Below are 17,703 nucleotides of genomic sequence, written 5' to 3'. Positions count from 1 at the left end.
TTTTTTATATATGATTTTACAGAATGATTTTAAAATGTGGACTAACCAAAGATCTAAAATTCCCTTTCGTTTCACTTAATTAGTAGAACATAAATTGAAAGAATGATGGCTGGAACATTTTGTACCCCAGAAGCTCCTAGATTGTGAATGCAGAGGGAACACCAGCGATTCAGTGAGTGATTCACAGACATATTCTGGGTGACTGTAAGAGTCTTTAATGAATGAATCATTGAATAGGCAAATGGGCCGTGGGAGGCAAACCCCTAGTAAATCTTTTCTTTTACTACAGAAATCTTTCTGAGAGGTAAATACACAGATATATTCATGACTATAGACTTTCTTTTAAACTAATTGTTGTTTTTCTTTTCTGTGTCTTGTCATATGCATTGTCTCATTTGTTCTTCACATTTCTCAGGTGGGTATAAAGATCGAATGAAATAATGTATAGGATAGTACTTTTGAAACTTTTTTACAGCTTTATTGAGATATATTTCACATAACATAAAATTCACCCATTTAAAGTGTACAGTTCAGAGGTTTTTTTTGGGTATTCACAGATTATGCAACCATCACTGCAATCTAATTTTTGAACATTCTCAACTCTTTTCTGTCTCTGTAGATTCCTGTTCTTATATAAGTGGAACAATACAATATCTACTCTTTTTTGTTTGGCTTATTTCATTTAGCATATTGTTTTTCAGGGTCACCTAAGTCATAGCATGTATCAGTACTTCATTCTTTTTATTTACAAATGATAGTCCATTGTGTGGATGTAGAACACTTTGTTTTTCTATTCATCAGTTGATGGACATTTGAGTTTCCATTTTTTGACAATTATAAATAATGCTGCTATCAACATTTGTGTACAAGTTTTTGTGTAGACATATGTGTTTGGTATATACCTTGGGTATGTACCTAGGGATGGAATTGGTGAGTCATATGGTAACTCTATGTTTAGCATTTTGCTAAACTGCCAAATGGTTGCACAACTTTATAGTCCTACCAGCAATGTATGAAAGTTTCAATTTCTCCATGTCTTTGACAACACTTGCTGTTTTTTTTCTTAATTTTAGCCATCACAATGGGTATGAAGTAACAAAACTATATATTTAATTGAAAACTGTAGCATATAGAATGAAACTAGAATTTGAACAGTATAAAAAGCACTTCCCAGGGCTGGCCGAGTGGTGTGTTGGTTAAGAGTTGGCTTGGGACGCCAGCTCTGAGCAGCAGGGCCCCAGTTTGGATCCCACATGAGGGCCAGTGACACTGCGCCCTCTACAGCTAAGATGGTGAACAACAGCTCGACCTGGAGCTGAGCTGCCATAAGCTGCCGGTGACAGCGTAGGCTGCAGTGAAGCTGCAGTAGGTTGCCACAAGCTACCGTGAGCAGCTGGCAGCCAGTGTGAGCTGCCAAGAGCTACCGTGAGCGGCCGTCCAGTGGCCGGCGAGCGACTTCCTCACCCGGGAAGAGTGCAATGATAATACCAACATGGGCCAGTGAAGTGATGTCCTCTGCAACTAGACTGAAGAACAAAAGGACAGCAACTTGTCTGTTCCCCTCCCCTGACTCCCCAACACTGTTCCCCTCCCCCAATTCCCCAATAAAAAAAAATTATAAAAAAAAAAAAGCACTTCCCAGGCCCAGACTGCCTCACAGAATTATAATTTCTTCTGTAGTCCTCCACAATTATCTGTGCACATACTACATATCCTTAGCTATAACATTAAATATATATCCAGGAGTATACTCTTTTGTATTATCCTTGCTCACTTAATGATATGCCTTAGAGCAATTTCTACTGAAGGACATGTTTGTCTATCTCCTTCTTACTCTCAGCAGAGCTTTCCTCTGTGAGGACATCCCATAATTCCTATCAACAGTGTTTCTACTGAGGGCTTTTGGTTGTTTCCAAGATTGTTGGATTACAAGTAGTGTTCCCGTGAGCAACCTTGGGCGATGGTCTTTGAGTACATTTGTGAGGGCAGTCATCGGAAAAGGAAAATAAACCCTGCTGCCTTATGCCCCCAGTAATAGGGAGTGAAAGTGCCTATTTGCCCACCATCTCTCTGACATAACATTGTGTGTTACCAGACTTCCTCACCTTGGCCGATGTGATAGGTAGAACATAGTTCAGTGACAGTGAATTTGACCTATAAGGAATGAGTCAAATCTATGTTATTATAAAGCTTGAAGTTCACTTTTCCAAATATGTTGAACTCCAGATAATAGAGTTGAAGCTTTCCAATTTCTGAAAAAAATTTCAGGCATAAGGAGTGTCTCTAAAATTTGCTTTAATAACTAGTATAACCATATGCTAAATGAAAAAGTTTATTGGTCCATTTATTTGTTCACCTAATATTCAGCAGTTACTACATGCCAGGCAGACTTTAAGCGCCAGAGAAGGGAAGGGTAAATAAGACACTGTACTTCTCACAAGTTATATATAGTTAGTAAGGGAGTCACAATATAAACGGATAAGCACAATGGATGTGAAATAGAGGCATGTACTACAATCTGTGTGTATTTTTAGGCTACAAGCTAAGCTACTGGGACAAAAGGCCTCCAAACACTTGGGAGATTGCTTTTTGGGAAGAGACAAAAAAGGCTTGTGGAAAAGGGGAAAGAGTGGACGTGGAGAGTAAGCCATTTCTTTTAAAAGAAGAAACGTGGAAGTTGTATACATCTCTTCTCAAAATCCACTGGCAAGGCACTTCTAGTTATAAGGCAAAACAAGATAAGGCTGGAAAAAAGGAACTCTGGTGGATGTCCATGTGCATCCATATTACTCTGGAGGATGGGGAGCAAGGTTTTAGGCTCCATGGTCTGGGAGACAGACAGAGGGGCAGTTAGCTGTGCCAAGGTGATGTTTTTAACACTGTGGGGGAAAAGGAACTGCTAAACAGATCCCCATCAACACAGGGCTAGCAGCCTCATTGAGAAACAAGTCCCAGAGACCCCAAGTGATTAATGAACAAGTTTAAGATAAGGTAATAGATAGGTTAATCTTAAGATAAGGTTAATAGATAGGAGTCACATGATCCTATAATAACTGCCATGGAATAGGATGTATGTAAAATGGTGATTGTCTGGCATGGATGCTTAAATATAGGAGAAATGAGAATATAAAAGAAATGAGAGAGGGAGGGATGTGGTGTCATCAAGGGAAGACCCATCAGATACATGTGATAGTCTATTACATAAACTAATACCTACTTTTTGGGTAGTTCTTCATGCCTTAATTTTTTTTTTTAAATGTAGAGTCATGGGTTGTATACAGTCCAAACTCTCCATGAAAAACACCGCTGTGGTTCTTCATATCTACATTTGTTAGGAATTACAATTTTCTTCATGTGTGTTTCTGAGCATATTTTTTCCTATAGCAAAAGTTTTCTGGAAAGCAAGTTACCCATGTAAATGTTCCTGATAATTGTGCTGTTTAATAGTTCTAAGCAGTGGCAGTTTGGACTTTGATGGAGAGTTAGTGGCTGATAGTACATGGAGTATATTTAGTGGGACACGGGCGAGGAGGTGACATGCTGTTTGGTTTCTTCCCTCTCTATTTACCAGATTTGGGTCCATGTTCTCTAATAACTGATGAGCAAGGAGCCTTCAGTCTTCTAGGTGGGACTGCTCTACTTATAGGAGTTGTAAAAGGGACATTTTGTAGCTTTCTTTGAGAACCAGCAGAAGAAAGTCTCTGATGAAGACCATTTTCCAGGTTTCCAGTGAAAAAACTTTAAGTGACCAGGTCTAATTTTACCAAGCTTTCCAAAGTGGTTTTCCTTTAGAGTGAGAGACAATCCTTTAATTTCCTTGAAGTAGACATCTCTTCTTTTGGAATGCAAACCCTAAAACAAGACTCTTTCAGACAGGTTTTTTATTTTGGCATCCAATGTGTAATTTCTGAAGATATGGAGTTTGCAAAAATCGTTGCCAAGCAGGTCAGCTTTATTCTGGAAACCAGTTCTAACTTTATGATTAAAAAAACACACACATACATTCTGTCAACTAGAAAGCAAAGGTCAGAGTTCAGACAGTTTATCTTGCCTCTATAAACTTTGTTCCAGGAGCCCAAGATTTATTTAAGGAGGAACCTGGAAAATTAATCCAAGTGGGGAAAAAAAATTGCTCTTATACGACATGCAGTAAAAACAGTCTCAAGGAACCGCAGTCTAAATGATGTACATTGTCTCAGTATCAGTCTTCAGACACTTATAAAACAGTGTTTGATGACAATTTAGATCTTTAAGGGAGCATAATAATCTGCTAGGTGTCAGCATTATTGGTCTCCATCTTTGGTTGACCCTGACTTTGCCACATGACCCTGGACGAGTTTGCCAGATGGGTAATATTAGCTTCTTTAGGGAAAGGCTATCCACTGGGATTTCCTGTGGGTCATGCGTGATCTATGGAGTCCCAGCTATGAAATAGAAGGGAGCACATGCTGATTTGTATAATATTTAAATATACTTGGTCCATAATTATTCAGCCAGGAAATCCATTCCTCGAAAGTTAAAGTTTGATTATTTTAAAGTCACTACTTCTGGGTTTCCTTCTCTTCACGTGTTCTCAATAATTCCCTTCCAATAACCCAACTTACCCCCATAGAAATGTCTGATGCAGACAATAAGACAAAAAGTCTTGGAATATGAATGGGAACAGTAATGCACATAGGACTTTTTTTTTATCAGACCTTGAATATTTCATGAATTACTGGTGGAGGGTATTGGTAGAATTAACTGAAGCTGTAAATTTAGAAAAAAAAAAAGGAAAGCGTTAATATTCAAACCAGGAAGCTTACCTGGTAAGTTTTACTGAAGTTGTAAAATGTGATCCAATTTAAACAAAGTAGTTTTAGTTTTCTCGGGACAAACATCTTACATAAACACAATTGATGATATGAGACACAGATATAACTTGGTTCACAATCTTTTCAAAACTACAGTCCATCAGCCAGTTGGTATGGCACAGTGGAGACAAGATAATTAAAAATGTACTAATGGCAACTCATTTTGTAGCCCACTATATATATACATATATATATATATATATATATAATTATACAGAGGGTGCCAAAAAAGTATACTCATTTTAAGAAAGGAAAAAACTATTAAAATTGTAATGCTCAACAAATGCCGGTAACAAAAGATGAATACAAGTCACGCTTGACTTCTGCAATTATAAGAGGTGCTCAAAGTGGTTACCATCAGCATGCAGACACTTCTGATTACTGTGAACTACTGCTTGGGTAACGTTGACCAATGTGTCCATTTGTATACATTTTTTTGGCACCCCTGGTATATATAAATATTTTTATTAAAATATGTTTAACATACATTATGTCAGTTTCAGGTGTATACCATAGTTAATCAACACTTATATATCTAAAGAAGTGATCACCATGATGATAAAAGTCCAGCAACCACCTGACACTGTACAATGCTATCACAATATGATTGACTATATTCCCTATGCTGTACATTACATCCTCATGACTTATTTGTTTTATATATGGACATTTGGACTTCTCATTCCCCTTCAACTCCCTTCTTCCCTTAATTTTTTGATTAAAGTTGACATTCAATATTATTTTATATTAATTTCAGGTGTACAGCATAATGGTTAGACATTTATATAATTTAAGAAGTGATCTCCCTGACTGCTCTAATAGCCACCTGGCACTATACATAGTTATTACCACTTTATTAACTATATTCCCTATGCTTTATTTGCTTCTCCATGACTATTTTGTAACTACCAATTTGTACTGCTTAATTCCTTCCCTATTTCACTCAGCCCCCAAGCCCCTCCCACCTATCATCACCCCAGCAAATCTAGTACCCATCTGACACCATGCATAGTTATTTAAATATTATTGACTACATTCCTTATGCTATACCCTACATCCCCATGACTACTTTTTATCAACCAATTTGTACTTCTTAATCCCTTCCCCTTTTTTCACCCACACTCCAACCTGCCTCCCATCTGACAACTGTCAAAATGTTCTCTGCATTGATGAGTCTGTTTTGGTTTTATTTGTTCGTTCATTTAATGAGAATATTTAATATGCATTAGGAGGTCCACCTTTTCTTGCAGTGACCTTGTGGGAGGTTCTTTAAGATTTCTGTCTCTATGCATTTAAGAGGAGAAGTTGGCCCCGCATTTTGTAAGGCACATTGGCAGACGTGTGCTTTAATAGAGGAGAGGGGTACAGTTATGTATGCCCCATGTGTTGGCAAGACAGACCTACCGCTACAGTAGCTTTTAGCAGCTACCAGATTTGCTAAAGCAGCTATGTCCAATTAGCAGTAAGTACTATGCACCTGCAAGTTACTAGGAACTCAGCCTCGTCTGAGGCTGACTCTTGGTGCAGTGTTTTTTTTTCTTAATAACAAAAATCTTATACTCTGGTAGAATACAGAAAAATTAGCAATGACAAATGGAAACGCTCTGAACTGTATTATTAATATTGATTTAGATATAGAGGGAAATGTGCAGTCAGTGATATTTAAAACACTGTAGCATTTTAAAATACTGTTTTCTCACAGTTTATTTCCAAATTTTGAATTTCATATTAATACTGCAGTTGTTTACTTAGAAATTTATAATATTGCCACAGGTTCCCCATGTATGTTTCCATGATTTTCTGCATAACTTGGCTCACCAGGATGAAAAAAAAATACCAGTTCCAAATTGCAAAGACACAGAAGAAAAAAGTTCAACTTCTTTGTAAGGTGCCAAATTCACTATAATGGGAAGGACTACAGTACACTATTAAAATGTTATTTTCAACACCTACTACTTATTTTAAAGTGTTTTCAGCATTTTTTCCCCCTTGAACATTTGCTATCCTTTTCCTGAAAATGTTTGTTTACATTCAGAACATATGTCAGAGCGTTCTGGGCAGTATAATGTTTCTTCCTTGTGCTTTTTTCCCCCTTTTCTTCTTTTTTTTTAGCTGAGCCATCCTGCCACCTGTTGGCAGCTCAGCGGCTGCTCAGCTCGGGCCAGGAATTGAACTGCTGTTGCTCAGAGATCAAACTCTTGAGCGAGCTCTTAACCAACTGAGCCGCTCGGCCGGCCCTCTTTTTTTTTTCTTTTAATAGATATTGTAGAATAAAGACATCTGTTGAATTAAGCAATTTCTGGAGCAAGTAGATTCTAGTAAGACTAATAGACTAATAAAATAATTAATTCATTGCAACTGGAGGGTGTGCCTTTTCCTTTATTCTTAGTCATAATTCTTTTCAAAGTGCCAAGAACACCAAAACAATCAACTCTAATGTAGAACACATACTAAGTTTGATTTCCTTATCATGCCCTGAGATTCATAGCAATTAATAAGAAAAATGTTAACATTGCAGCTTTTAACATATTCATTAACTATTTGACACCTTCACCTACTGATGTGCTTTACAGTTAGGGTTGTGATATCATGGCATGAAGATTCCACAAACTGTCATTATTTTGGTTTGTACTGCCAACTGTTGAGAATTAGGCAATTTCTATATACACAAATGAGTTTGGAAAAATTATGCAAATTAGGAAGTTATTTGTAAAATTGGTTATTCGACTGAATTTTAATGGATTGGTTGGTTCCCAGTTAATATCATCATTTAAGGTGTGTAGATATTGCCATAGTGTTTATTTATTAAACATATGCAATTATTTAGGTAAAAGTTTGGCTGGACTTTATTAACATGGAATTTCTAAATCCTGTAGTTTCTGGTTTAACTTGTTTTTGTGGAAAATAATGGGAGCACGTGGTCCTTTTAGCTTCTTTCTTTTCCTCGTCTCTATCTTGGCCCTTGCCTGCCTTTCTTCTTGCTGGCTTGTACTTAGAAACTGCCATGTTCTGTTAGTGACATTAAGTCTGCTGCTGTGGGAGTAAGTAGAATTTTATGAGGCTCAAGATCAAACTGATTGTGAATAGTGCAGAGTAAGGAACTGGAGAGAAGTCAGATTACAAGGAGGGGGGAAAGGGAGAGATTTGAGATGCTCACACAAACACAGAAAGCCTTCAGAATTAGCAGGAAAGGAGGAAAAAATGAAAAACAAAACCTCAAATCAAGATTGTCAATGGAAATATACGTGTTTGCATTCCAGGTATGATTTGGAAAAGGAACAAAAGTTTATCTTTAATTAAAAAAGAATATCAGCTGTAATTTTCTAAGTCTAGAAAGCAAAACTTATCCATACCTCACATACAATGAACCCTTCCATTGTTAGCTAAGAAGTGTTGCCATTAAATATAACTGTCATTGGAAAGAAAATTAAACTCTCTTTCTAAGGTGATATTTATAAAAAACAGGACAACTGAAGATGATAAGGTTTTTCTCCCCTGAGATCTAATTATTTAATCAAAAACGTGATTGATTTCTTTTGCTCAGGCTAGCAGCCATATTGGAGCAGCAGCCAATCTTCATTGGCCTTACTTAGGATAATTGCTAAACACAACATGAGTGGTCAGTCCTTATTTTATTTGACCTGTCAGCCACATTTGATCCTACTGATCACTCCTTTCATCTTGAGACCTCCCTTCACTTCCAACATACTTCACTGTCCTGGTTTTTCTCATTCTTTATTGGCCCCTCATTCTCAGTCTTTTTTGATCCTGATGGGAGCTTCCAGGATCCTGTCCTTGGACTTTTGTTTGTCTCAGTCACATCTGGTGTCATGGCTATAAATATCATCTACCACTCTTTCTCCCCTTGAACTCTAGAGTTATTCATCCAACTGCATGCTTGACATCTCCACTTGGATGTCTTAGAGGTTTCTCAAACTTAACATGTCTGAATACAAATTCCCAATCTTGCCCCTGAGCCTACTCATCACACATGACCCATCTTGATTCATGGCAACTCCTTCCTTCCAACTCTCATGCTAAACACCATGGAGTAATTCTTAACTCCTCTCATCCATACTGCCTACCGAAACACGGAGTACCTTCTTGGCTTTAGGATAAAAACGTATCTGGAATTTAACCACTTCTTACCTCTGCCTTCCCCATTACCCTGGGCCCAGCTACCACCACTTCCTGTCTGGAGTGTTGTATCAGTCTTCGAACTGATTTTCCTGTTTTGGCCTTTCCTGCTCAGAAGCAGTCAGCTCTGTCCTTTAAAATGGAAGTCATGTAATGTCATGACTGTCCAAAACCTCCCCCAAACCTCCACTTTCACTGAGTAAAAGCTACATTTGTTTCCCACCTATTCATACCTTTTTACTTATTGTTAATTTTTATTCATTCTGGCACCCTGGCATCCTTACTGTCCCTTGGACATGCCTCTGATTAAGAACTTTTACATTTGCTCTTCAAATACATGGCTTGTCCCTTTATTTTCTTGAAGTCATTATTTAAATTTCACCTAGGGTGAGGGCTTCCCTGACCATTCTATTTAAAATTGCAACCCTCTCCATCTTCTCCATCGCCCCTGCATATACTGCATTTCCTTCCTTTGTTTTCTCTCTCTATCACCTTCTAACCTACTGGGTACTTATTTATCTTTCTGTCTCCCTACACTAGAATATAAGTTCTGCAAGGGCAGGTCCTTTGTTTTGTCCATTGCTGTAACCCCAATATTTAGCACAGTGTCTGTCACCTAGTAGGCATTCAATTAATGTGTTTTTTTTAAATGAATTGAGAATAGTAAATTATGATTGGTCAAAATAAATGAGATGATCTCCAGTATGTCATTTCTTGCTTGGATGAGAAGCAAAATGTGTGTGGTAAGGGGGAGGAGTTGCAGACAGCCGTTGGCATTCAGGTGGGAGTTTATACCCAAATGATCTAACCTCCCTGCTTCGTGGGTCCCATTATCTCCTCCTGAGTCAAATCAAAACTCTTCTTGAGTGCACCTTTTACTAGTAGTGAGGCTATTTTAGCATTCCATTAAAAACCATTTAAAATACAAAAACAAGGCTGTGTTGCTTTAACGCTGACCTTAGAAGACTCTCAGTTTTATAACTGTTTAGAGAAAATGTGGAAAGGCTGAATATGTTTGCTGGCCTCAATCTTTTTATTACTCATCTCTATAAAGAGGCTTTTAGGGACATATTAAAAGTTTCCATCTCTCTTGTCTCTTGCCTTCCTTCTCATCTTCCTTCGTTGCACCCCAAATGGTTGAAAGTAAGACCCTGAGCGCCTGGAGGGAACATGTTACTGTCAGAGCAGATGGGGATGGAGCTGGTCTAGAACCTTGGATCCTGCTCCAGAGTGGCTACTCAAATTACTGCTCTCTAACAGAGTGAGCTCATATGGGTCCACTATGACTAAGGACTCATTAGACTGTTGTTTCCCCTCAAGGAGAAGTTCTCACTTGGCTGCTTTACTTGTTTGTGCTTCTCCCATGTGTTTCTTCATGTTTGACTACAACTAAGATAAAAACTTTGCTTTTGAGAACAGGTGCCACAACCAAGGAGGCCAAAAAAGAAGAAGAAGAGAGAGAGAGAGAGTGGAGTATGGTGTGTTAAACTGAGAAAGCAGGGAGTTGGAGTTTTTTTCTAGACAAATGGAAAGCCAGTAATGACTTCATCCATTTCCTGTAATAAGGCAATAAATGGTCTGACCTTGAGGAACCTATTAAAGTATGCTTCCAAACACAGAGGCCATTTCTAGGGCTAGATGTAGAGTGGTATTTATCTTGATCTGTATTCTGAAACAAGGTAGTTTATAAACTATAAGGTAGCTTATAAAACCTTGGGAATATAAAGCTTTGCAAAATCTCCCAAATTGCTGGGAGTCTTGAAGTTCAATTTTCATGCCATATGAATTCTTTGTTGGTTCATGTCTTGGCTATTTAACATTCTTTAGAGACACCTGCATGATAGAAATTTAGCAAGAATTTTTGTGCAATTTTGTTACTTACAAATTTTTTTTTTTGTAAATAGAGGTAGAAAAATAGATGCTAAGAAGCAAACTACTTATATTATTATAGATGCCACAGGGGCCTCCTTTCATCAAGAGCTTAAAATATACTTATCTCATCAGTTCTGTTTTATGCATTTACTTAGTGATTTTTAACCGATTTGTTTTTCATAATTTGTTCCATCAGACTTCAACAGAAGCAATAATAATGATACAGTTAGAATCATAAAATGGCAGCATCTTTGAGCTCCAGGGGACTTTAGAAAACATCTAGATTAACCTTTATTTTATGGATGAGGAAAAGTGAAGATGGGCAGTGACTCACCCAAGGTCTTACTCTGATTTGCTGGTAGAGTTGGGTATCAAAAGCTGCCTCTCCTAATCTCTCAGCTATTCTCATCATTAAATCACAAAGAGGTTATTTTTCAAAATGAGGAAATAACATGAAGTTATTTCTCAAAATAGTCTTTCTGTATTTTTTGATCCTGTGGAAAAATTAAAATTATTATAAAGTTTGGAGTAACTCCAAAAAGCAAACCAAAAAACCCAAACTCATCAAGACCTACTGTATAGTCTGGAGAACTCAAAATCAAATCAGAATACCCCTGCGATTTTCATGGCATAGGACAACAAGGTTCTGCTTATATTAGCAGAAAAACCATGTTTATAAGTTAGATTCCTTTTAACTGTCTTTAAATGTCCAAAGAATTTAAGCTATATTAATATTTTCTTGGCATGCCCAATCCTGCCATACCATGGAGCTTTGTCCTGGAGAACACCACCTGGTGGCTGATATCTAGACAATGGAAATCCTGGGACACATTTTCATTTTCGATAAAAATGGCACAATGTTGTGATTGCACTTTGCAAATGTTTGTGATGATGCAAATCAGATGACATACCCAAGTAGGAACAGCCCTTGCTCAGGGGTCATTCTTAGTGAAGTGCAGCTTCACTCCTCCGATCATCAGAATGTTGGGTCCTTCTGGAAACTTTCTTTATCAGAGCTGGAAAAGATTGGTGGAAATGAGAAAATGATAAAGTAAGTAAAAGCTTAATCAAATGTGTCTGAATCTATGCTGTCTATTAAGCTATGTACAGTTCACTAAATGCTTTCACTGATGCGTACATGCATACGTGTGAACAAGCTGTTAGCAGGGTTCACCAACCATGGAAAATTTAGGTAAGATTGGCAATCCCCTCAATTTGTGGTGGCCCATTTTGCTATCCCAGGAGACTTGCTTCTTTCTGGCTGTCATTGACTCTCAGCCCTTCCTTCCTGAATTATTTCCATGTGGGTCATTTTACCCCATGCAGGTCAGGTCCATGTTTCATCAGAGGTGGAATTTCTTCCCTGTCTTTTGTTTTTGTGAAAGGCCACCCACACTAGACCTTGTAGTTACTGGCAGGTTTTATGGAGGATGAAAGACACAACAAACAAAAACCTGGAAATAGGATATTGAATATCCCTCGTCTTAGAAATCCATGATCCAACTCAGACCTCAACATTTGGGTGTTCTCAACTCTTCTGTTGTCTCCTTATTTCCATCTTGAGAGCAATCCCGATCTTTATAGTAGTGTTTTAGCCATTGTTATCTTATGCAGAATCCTTTGTTTTATTCTCTATTTCCTTGACTTGCTTGAGTCTAAAACAAAAAACAAAACCAAAAAACACCCAAAACAACCCAATGTGTCACTGAGTTATTTTTCTAGGAAAAGAAAATGTCCCTCCTGCAAGATGCCACTTGTTAAGATTTTATAAATAAATACATAAATAAATGGTTTCACCACACACACACACACACACACACACACACACACACACACACACCCCTACAATTAATATACAGCTCTGATTGCATCATGGTCCTGGTGTTAATTTTAGTCCTTCATTAAGGGTTGGTGAATGTTTTAGCCCCAGGTGGCTATGGGAAAGTTGCCGGCTGTTTTTTAAATCTGGGTCCTCTTCTTTTAATTGCCCAGATTCTACATCTTCAGTCAATCTCCTTTTGGATTTCATCCCCCTCAGATAAGTTTTTTCTTTTATATGGGCTACTGTACATACAAAATTCAATTTGTTTGCAATTGCTTAAGATCTGACTTCAATGTATACTTTTTGGTGTATAGTTCTAACTATTTCCTTTTACAACTTCTGCCCAGTTCCTTGCAAATTATGGGGGTGCATCTCTTTCAAGCACTTTCTGTCTACTCAGCTATATCTGCTTCTGGATTGACCTGTGGCAATGGGAATTTTGGCTGCTCTGGCTTCAGACTGAAAGAAATAAATTTCAGGCTGAGTGTTCCTTCATAAAACCTTCAGCTATTACTAACCTATTGTGTCTGCTTACATTCTGTTTTGTCCTAATCAATGTGATCACTGTTTTCAGAAACTGGATTCTGCTATTTAATTTTTTTTTTCCCACTGTATGGCAGGTATACCAGTAGGATGGGTTACTACTAAAATGAGTGGGTAGCTAGAAATACACCCAAACGATTATTATTACCTGAATGTCAAAACAAATCCCAACAAAAAGACACCCATTCTAGGCTCTTAAAGCATTGAATTATAAATGTTCAGGCATATTTTTGCTGTTTTTGCAGAATATTCCAGCTTCGAGGAGAGGGGGGTCTATTCATGGCAGAAAAACAATGGAATAATTTCTCTGTTCATGAAGGCAGCTAGAATATCAAGATTGGTTTAAATACAGGGGCAACAAATGAAATGCAATGTAGTTAGTGTTTTATTGATGATATTTCTCCAAAAATCAAAGTAATTCTTTTATGCCATCTGTAGAATTGAGGACAGGTATTAGTAAGGGTGATGAATTAGGATACACCTTTTTTTCTTGCTTTAGAAACATGTTCAGAATTCCAAGGTGTTGATAAGTCACATGCTTTCTATGAAGAAATATGGGTTGTGAAAAAAAATTTAATAAAGATTATTTGGATCTCTGTTCAGAGAAAAATCTTAGAGTAGCAATGTTGACATGGTCATAGAGATATGGATATATGAATGGATCTATCATGGTAAATGTGGACTTCTTGGCTAGGTTTCTTACTATTTCCCTAGCCTGCTCTCCTAATACTCGCTTGCAAGAAGTTTTCCTGGAGTCCTAGGCCAGTTGCTGAATCTTTTTCCTGCCTTTGCTCCCCCTATGACAGTAAACTCACCTTACATACCTATCCCATCATAGACTGTGTGAGAACTAAATGGAAGCTCTTTGTGGAACTGTTAGCTCTTTGAAAAGTGCTAGACAAATTAGTAGACACGGTTATTATGCTAAGATGTTCAGAAAATATCAATAGATCCATTAAATTTCAATTTATAACCTCTTCAAAGATACACAATCTTTTTTATGTTTGAGTTCCTGCCAGTATATTCCACTGAAAAATGTTTATGTATAAATTTATTTTGCATGTTATTATATTTCATTACATATCTCAGATTTATGGTTAAGGGTGATACTTTGTAGAAGATATGTACACATCATGCTCTATTCACATGCTGTTATATTCTGAGGAACAGTGGCTGGGCCAATGGTATTTAAACATTTCTTAATATCTGGCCCTATACCATTTTCCCACAGCTGATTATTTAACACAGAGAGGGTTAAAAAAAATTAATCAGCAATACCTGGATAGTGGTCACTTAGGTACTCATTTTATTTTATTTATTTATTTATTTATTTATTTATTTGATCAAACCATTTTATTGAGAGCCTTCGGGGGGAGGGTCGAAGGGCCAGGAGTACGATGCGATCCGACGTCTTCAGCCAGCGAGGATCTCTTCAGCTTCACAACCACCGAGAACGGTACTTGTTTTAATTTTCTCTTTTATCCTGATAGATACTTCATATATTTTTGGTATGTATTAAATCATTAAAAAAAGAAAATAGCAAGTCTCAAGTACTAAAAGCTATCATAAATGGAAATGAAAACTTAGGCATATTCTTTAGACTCTGTCTTTTACTCGTATTCCTAAACCCTTTCCATAAGACACTCAACTTCAATTGCTCCTCTTTGTGAGACACATTTCTGAAGCACATTTCCATTTCATTCCTGGCTGGAGAGATAGACGTTCAAATCTATTGTCTTCTGCTTGCCTGCTCTTCAGTGCTCTGACCTTGAGCAATTTGTTTGTTCCAGTTTCCTCAGTTGTAAAATAGGATAATAATCAAACATATCCATTTAGGGTGGTTGCAATGGTTACAAGAATTAGTCAATGCAAAATAGTATACCTAGAGCAATAAGCCCTCAATAAATGTTAGCTATTATTATTGGTATTTTATTTCCAGCTCTCCTACTGGTACGTCATGTGACCTCGAGCAAATTATTTAAATCTGTTAAATTCAGTTATCTCTGAATAAAAGAATTGAGCTAGACCAGTGGTTCTCAAACTTAAATGCGTACCAGAGTCACCTGGATGGCACAAACACCGATGTCTGGGCTCCATCTTAAGGTATCTGAGTCAGTAGATCTAAGATGGGGTCCAAAAATATATATTTCTAACAAATTCCCAGGTGAAGCTGCTGCTGCTGACCTGGAGACCACACTGTGAGAATCTTCAGTTTACTCTAAACAAAACGGTGGTTATTTCAATTAGCATATAGAAGAAATTGTCTAACTTAAATGAAGAAGAAAATCTACTCTTTCATCATGGGTTTATTCCCTGAGACATCAGTATTTCTTTACCAAGGTGTGTACTTATTTTGGGGACATCTTTTGGGGCACAGGTTGTGCAGCTTGTAGCAAAACAGCATAGTACATGCTGAAATATTCCCTTGGACTTTGCAGACTATTTTATACATTAGTTTTGCTGATTTATTTGATTATTGGAGAGTAGTGTGGACATCTTTCTTGCTTCCAGGGTGTTGCTATGACCTTTAAGGGGTGATACATCTCCTTCAATCCCAGCTCTGCCATTTATAAACTCTAGGACTTTGGGCAAGCTTCCCTAATTCTCTGTGCCCAGGTGTCTCTGTAACACGGGGATAATTGTAGAATCTACTTCATAGGGTTTTGAGCATTTATACAGGTAAAGTTATTTTACATAATTAGCACTCAAAAGGGGCCGTTACTAATCTAGTGTTTTAAAATATATTTTAAAATATTTGTAAATACTTTGAACATATTTCACTGTTATTTACGTATAAAGATATGTAAATTTTATTTTAAATAAAATAGATAAGCTAAAAATATATGACATAAATATATAAACCTTAATGTTAAAATGCTTAATGTGTGTTTAAGTTTTTCTCTGTGTTTCTGAAGGCAATTTATTTCCTTATGTGTTATTTAATACTTATAAAATACATTTATGTAATTACCTTGGTAGCTTTTGGAACAGTAGGATGGTGTATGACATTTCTTTTGTGTAGTGCCCACCACTTGTCACCGTTTCATACATAGAAACTTCTAGGTACACTTCTCACTTCTTCCATCATTTCTACACTTTTTCTCCACCTGCTGCATTCTTAGCAGCATGGACAGCCAGCCCCCACAAGGGAAAGAAATAAGCATATTGAGCCATTCCAAACCCAAAGGCAAAAATTACTAGCCAATGCAGAAAATAAAAGTGAGGATTTTTGTTGTCGTTGCTGCTTCTTTGGTGTTTGTATGTGTTTTGTTTTTGCCTGTATTCTCAACCCTGCTTCCCGCAGTGGGTGGGAGTGGGGATGGCGTCAGTTAGGGCTTAGTGACAGGATGGTGTTATCCTCTGTGTTGGAGGGGCTAAGAACAGGAAGAGATTTTCCAAGGCTGAGAAATGCAGAAACATCCCGGCTTGAAAACAGTTTGTTGTTGGTTGTTATAGCAGAATTGGGTATATTAGCTGGAAGGAAGCCAGTGAAAATTTCCAGAGTTCAGGTGCCTTTCTAAGACACATCAGCCTTCATGCATTCACAAAGGCAGCCAACGTGCGATGAGAAGACGAAAATGAATGACACAGGAGCTCACAGCTGATGGGAGGCTGGGAAACCAAGAGAGGATTAAAATACACTGTTCAGTATGACTTCCCTCAGTCTGGAAAGGAGGCTCGTGGTTTTCAAGCAGACACAGGCGGTGAGAGTTGCTGGATCACAAACTGTGACATTTGCCTCACTCTTATTTTGCTCTCAACAGGTCAGATCAGCGAGCAGGGTAACCAATTGACCTGGTTTCCGGGAAGGTGGGACTTTCAATGCTAAACCCAGAACAGTCCCAGGTAAACTAGGACTGTGGAATGCCCTGTCTTGGTGAGGGTATCTGCCATCTGAATTGTGGGACTGTTTGTTTGCTTGTTTTTATTTTTTTGAGTAGCAGGGGAATATGTTAACGTTGGGATATGGAAAGGAAGGAGAGGGAGGTCTGATTTTTGTGTCTTGGAATAAGACATCTGCGATGAAGGATGTGCTCATCTCATGGAGGCTTGTTTCTGCAGCTAAAGGCAGAGAGCAGTGTGTGCACTGCGCTTGTGAGAATGAAGGACAGTGGGAGATGGCTGGAGGTCGAGTCCTTGAAATACATAGTCTGGAGATACGATGGAAGACATGGAACCAGAGAAAAATTCACTGGAATTTCTTTAAAAATGGGTGGTTCCTGTTACCAGTTCATTAACCATAATAGAGATGATGTGTAGTTACGTTCATCAAGATTAAAATTGTCACCATTTTTAGATATTTATCAGTCATGACAATGATCATTGAGAATGATGTTAGATCATTTCCTCTAAAAATTGTATTAAATTAATACGTACAAGTATCAGTGTCTGCACTACATGCTTTCTATTAATCTCGGGGTCAGGTAGGACCTAAAAACATTTATAAATATAGCACTTCATGTAATCCTGTGGACA

The 17,703-nt window shown here is 37.7% G+C and overlaps 1 long non-coding RNA gene across 1 annotated transcript in view; it reads right to left on the bottom strand.

Annotated features, from left to right (window-relative positions):
- Nucleotides 1-17,703, bottom strand: part of LOC109380860 (uncharacterized) — an 85,555-nt gene that overhangs the window by 28,547 nt on the left and 39,305 nt on the right. Inside the window, exon 2 of the long non-coding RNA XR_002123572.1 lies at nt 11,774-11,878. This is a non-coding gene — a long non-coding RNA (uncharacterized LOC109380860). The remainder of the gene's footprint in view (nt 1-11,773; nt 11,879-17,703) is intronic.

The sequence above is a fragment of the Hipposideros armiger genome, unplaced genomic scaffold (assembly GCF_001890085.2).
Source record: "Hipposideros armiger isolate ML-2016 unplaced genomic scaffold, ASM189008v1 scaffold_41, whole genome shotgun sequence".
NCBI lineage: Eukaryota > Metazoa > Chordata > Mammalia > Chiroptera > Hipposideridae > Hipposideros > Hipposideros armiger.
Note: the sequence above shows the minus strand (reverse complement) of the source record. Positions and strands in the feature narration are given on the sequence as shown.